Below are 5,522 nucleotides of genomic sequence, written 5' to 3' on the forward strand. Positions count from 1 at the left end.
CCCTCCTACGTAAAAGAGAGGAACTGCGTACCTTATTGATGGCTCGAGCCAAGGCTACGCTTTCTAGATGTAAACGTCATTATTACGAATATGGCAACAAGAGTAGTAGGTCTCTGGCTAGAGCATTGCGGACCCAACAGACCCAGAATTACATACCCTCCATAATATCCCCCTCACAAACACGGCATCGTTTGCCGTTGGACATAGCTTCCGCATTCCGGGATTTCTACGCTGCCCTATATAATACTAACTCTACCAATCCGTCTGTGTCATCCAGTGAATTCAGGTCTAAAATTTCTAAATATATCGCGGATTCTGGTCTACCTGCCCTATCGGAAGCTCACATCAATAGCCTGGAAGAACCACTTACCACACAAGAACTCGCATACGCTTTAAAACATTCCAGAACAGGCAAGGCACCTGGCCCAGACGGGTTTACAATACAATATTATAAAAAGTTTATGACGTCCCTAGGTCCACATTTTCTAGGCTCCTTTAACTCATATTCGGCCTCCTCCCCTATCCCTCCTGACGCCCTCAGGGCGCATATCGCGGTGATCCCCAAACCGGGTAAAGACCCTACACAATGTGCCAGTTACAGACCCATATCCCTCCTCAATACAGATATCAAGTTGTTTGCTAAAATTCTAGCGGAACGTCTCGCTCCACTGATGGGAGGAATCGTACATACTGACCAGGCATGGTTCATGGCAGGTAGAGAGGCACGAGACAACACAACCAGAGCCATCAATCTGATCCATAAGGCCTAAATCTCCAATATACCTCTTATGCTTCTATCTACAGATGCGGAAAAAGCATTTGATAGAGTTAACTGGACCTTTATGGAAGAAACCCTCTCACGTCTGGGCCTTGGATCACATATGCTGGGATGGATAATGTCGCTTTATTCATGCCCATCCGCCCGAGTTCGAGTAAACGGCCTTCTCTCGACGAATTTGCTATACACAACGGCACTAGACAGGGTTGCCCCCTCTCACCCTTGATATTTATATTGACACTAGAACCCCTTTTACGCCATATACGTGCAAACGCGGATGTGAAGGGACTAGAAACGAATACCTCAACTAACAAGGTGGCGGCCTATGCAGACGATCTGCTATTCTTCCTGACGAATCCAACTGTCTCCCTTCCTAATCTCATGCGGGAATTCCAACGGTTTTCAAGCTTATCCAACTTTAAAATTAATTTCACTAAGTCCGAGGCCCTGAACATTTCTCTTTCACCTCATCTTTCCACAACCTTAAAACAATCTTTCAGTTTTAAATGGAACTGTTAGGGATCTGCCAGGTACTTCATCTAGGTATACTACTGGGATTAATCAATCCACACCTGAGGCCAGACCTGTTCGACTGACACCATCTCCCACCAACCAGGGTGGCAGGCTCAGGAGTGGGAGAGCCTATCGCGGCCTGGTCTGTCGGAGTTAGCTCCGCCCCCTGTCCTTTATTACCTGCCCTGTTCTCTCTCTCAGTGCTTGTAATTCTTTTGGATTCCTGGCCCCACTGCTGCTTGCTCCAGCCTGCTTCTGCCGTGCTTCTGCCTTGCTGCAGTTCTGCTTGACCTGCTTTGCTTTGCCCCTGGCTTCCTTCTGTCTCCGTGCCCGCTCGGGTGTACTCACTTCGTCCTGGTCCTGACTGTTCGTTCGCCGCTCCGTTTCCTCGTGGCGTTCCGTGGCTCCTGCCCCTTCCCTTGCGTGTTCCCTGTTTGTTTTCCTGTGCACTTAGACAGCGTAGGGACCGCCGCCCAGTTGTACCTCGTCGCCTAGGGCGGGTCGTTGCAAGTAGGCAGGGACAGGGCGGTGGGTAGATTAGGGCTCACTTTCCCTTCACCTCCTTCCTGCCATTACATAATTACAAGCCCCGCCTTCCATCCCGAAACTAATGGCCAAACGGAAAGGACCAACCAATCCCTGGAACAATATTTAAGGTGTTTCATCTCTGACTGTCAATTCGATTGGGTCTCATTCCTTCCCCTTGCTGAATTTTCCCTGAATAACCGGGTCAGTAACTCGTCAGGGGTCTCCCCGTTTTTCTGTAATTTCGGGTTTAACCCAAGGTTCTCCTCCGTCTCCCCTGGTTGTTCCAATAATCCTGAGGTAGAGGATGTTCATCGGGAACTGTGCACTGTCTGGGCCCAGGTTCAGAAGAACCTAGAGGCGTCCCAGAGAGCACAAAAGATTCAGGCGGATAGTAGACGTTCTGCTAACCCCCGGTTTGTCGTCGGGGATTTGGTCTGGTTGTCGTCCAGGAACTTGCGCCTTAAGGTCCCGTCCAGGAAGTTTGCTCCCCGATTTATTGGACCTTATAAGATCATTGAAGTCCTCAACCCTGTATCCTTCCGTCTGGAGCTCCCCCCATCCTTTCGCATACATGACGTCTTCCATGCCTCCCTCCTTAAACGCTGCTCCCCGTCCTGGTCCCCCTCGAGGATACCTCCTGTTCCCGTTCTCACCCCTGAGGGGGTGGAATTCGAGGTGGCCAAGATTATGGACAGTAGGATGGTCCAGGGCTCCCTCCAGTACCTGGTCCATTGGAGAGGATACGGGCCGGAGGAGAGGACTTGGGTACCTGCCCGTGATGTTCACGCTGGGGTATTGATCAGGAGGTTCCACCTTCTCTTCCCCACTAAACCGGGTCCCCTTAGTAAGGGTCCGGTGGCCCCTCATAAAAGGGGGAGTACTGTTAGGGATCTGCCAGGTACTTCATCTAGGTATACTCCTGGGATTAATCAATCCACACCTGAGGCCAGACCTGTTCGACTGACACCATCTCCCACCAACCAGGGTGGCAGGCTCAGGAGTGGGAGAGCCTATCGCGGCCTGGTCTGTCGGAGTTAGCTCCGCCCCCTGTCCTTTATTACCTGCCCTGTTCTCTCTCTCAGTGCTTGTAATTCTTTTGGATTCCTGGCCCCACTGCTGCTTGCTCCAGCCTGCTTCTGCCGTGCTTCTGCCTTGCTGCAGTTCTGCTTGACCTGCTTTGCTTTGCCCCTGGCTTGCTTCTGTCTCCGTGCCCGCTCGGGTGTACTCACTTCGTCCTGGTCCTGACTGTTCGTTCGCCGCTCCGTTTCCTCGTGGCGTTCCGTGGCTCCTGCCCCTTCCCTTGCGTGTTCCCTGTTTGTTTTCCTGTGCACTTAGACAGCGTAGGGACCGCCGCCCAGTTGTACCTCGTCGCCTAGGGCGGGTCGTTGCAAGTAGGCAGGGACAGGGCGGTGGGTAGATTAGGGCTCACTTTCCCTTCACCTCCTTCCTGCCATTACAGGAACCCAACAGCGTTGAAATATCTTGGAGTTCGCTTAACAGCAGACCTGAGAGACCTCTTCCATCTAAATTTTCCTCCACTTCTTGCTGAGCTTAAGGCAGATTGTGCCAGATGGGCCAAAGGTACCTTTACTTGGTTGGGCCGCTGTAACATCTTCAAAATGAATGCTCTTCCTAGGCTACTATATTTATTTCAAACCCTTCCCATAGCCATCCCAACACAGTTCTTTAAAACGGTCAATTCTCTTCAGATTAAGTTTATATGGAATGGTAAGACTCCACGTCTGTCCCGAACGTTATTATGCCGATCTAGGGCATCGGGGGGTCTATCATTACCTGATGTCCGCACTTACTACATTGCATCTCATCTTGCTCGGGTAGTTGATTGGTGCAGACATGCGACCGTTAAGGCTTGGGTGTCTTTGGAGCAGAGTTTTTACTCTATTCCAATATCGGCCCTTCCATGGCTGCACCGTAGCCAACTCAGACATCTCCATCATCACCCTACTATAGGCCCAACATTAGTATGCTGTTCTCTCCCCTCGGTAAGGGCATCGTGCTTACCAGTCCCTTCCTCTATGTTTCCGATACTGGGCAATCCATCCTTTCCCTCTGGCTTGACGGACCCAGTTTTCCGTATATGGCAATCCTTGGGATGTTATCGTACAGATCGGTTCTTAAAGGATGGTGACTGGCTTTCTGTTGCAGACCTGGCCCAGATTGCTGATCTCCCTATGTTGGGGCAATGGCGTTCGCTGCAACTGCGACACTTTTTGACGTCTATCCCAGCCCCTAGGTCCTACCAGGAGGGAAAAACTCCACTAGAGACCCTGTGCACAGGCTCTGACCTGATTAGACATACATTGTCCGCTATTTACAGAATTCTCATGGACCCCCCAGATATGCCCAATCCTATATACATGTCAAAATGGGAAGAGGACCTGGGAATATCCTTCTCCCCCACACAGGGGCAGCGTATATTCCTTATGGCTCAAAAAACCTCCATCTGCTCAAGATACCAAGAGGCAAGCTTCAAACTACTCTCACGTTGGTATAGGACCCCAGTCCGCCTACATAACATCTTCCCCACAGTGTCCCCTATGTGCTGGAGATGTGGGCAAGACAGTGGTACCCTCTTCCACACCTTCTGGTCATGTCCTCTCCTTACCTCATTTTGGGAAGGTGTAAAGAGGGTGATAATGGAAGTTACAAACACAAATGTAACCATGGATGCGGCCCTTTTTCTTCTTCATCATTGCGACATTCCAGCGAACAAGTACAAGCGTTCCCTGCTTCACTTTCTAGTGATGGCAGCTCGTCATTGCATCCCACTAAGATGGAATGATCCATCTCCCCCAACACTATCCCTCTGGGTTTCACAGGTTAACGACATCATGCATATGGAGGACTTGACATCCGTTATCAATGACTCAGGCTCCAGGTTCTGCCAAACTTGGGCCCAATGGATGGTTTTTCAGGATTCGGACTCCTATAAAGACATCATCTGAGACGTCCGCAATAACATCCTGGTCTGTGGGGTGCTGTGGGGGATTCCCTCCCCCCCTCTCCTTCTTCCTTCCGCTCTCCCCTTCTTTCTTCATTCTCTGGTCTGGGAGCTTTGCTCCATCCACACTTTCTTGATTCGTGTTCCCTTGTCGTTATTCCCTCTTTTTCATTCAGTATGCCATTAGATAACAATGTACTTATTGTTTTTTCTGTACATTTGTCCTTGAATTATGTATTCTAAATGTACATTACCTTGTTGTATGTTTTCCTTTATGTTATAAAATGGACCTCATAGGTCAACAAAAATAAAGAATTTAAAAAAAAAGAATATAATAGCACTATACACTGTACTCCTGAATATAATAGTACTATACACTGCACTCCTGAATATAATAATACTATACACTGTACTCCTGAATATAATACTATACACTGTACTCCTGAATATAATAATACTATACACTGTGCCCTAAATTGTGTCAAACACTGTAAAGTAAACCACACACGAACAATGCCCCCTGTAGATAGCGCCAGTTACAATGCCCTCTGTAGAAAATGCCCCCTGTAGATAGTGCCAGTTACAATGCCCTTTTTAGATAATGTCACCTGTAGATTGTGCCAGTTACAATGCCCTATTTAGATAACGTCCCCTATAGATTGTGCCAGTTACAATTCCCTAAGTAGATAATGACCCCTGTAGATAGTGCCACTTACAATGTCCTCTGTAGATAATGCCCCC

The sequence above is a fragment of the Rhinoderma darwinii genome, chromosome 5 (genome assembly GCF_050947455.1).
Source record: "Rhinoderma darwinii isolate aRhiDar2 chromosome 5, aRhiDar2.hap1, whole genome shotgun sequence".
NCBI lineage: Eukaryota > Metazoa > Chordata > Amphibia > Anura > Rhinodermatidae > Rhinoderma > Rhinoderma darwinii.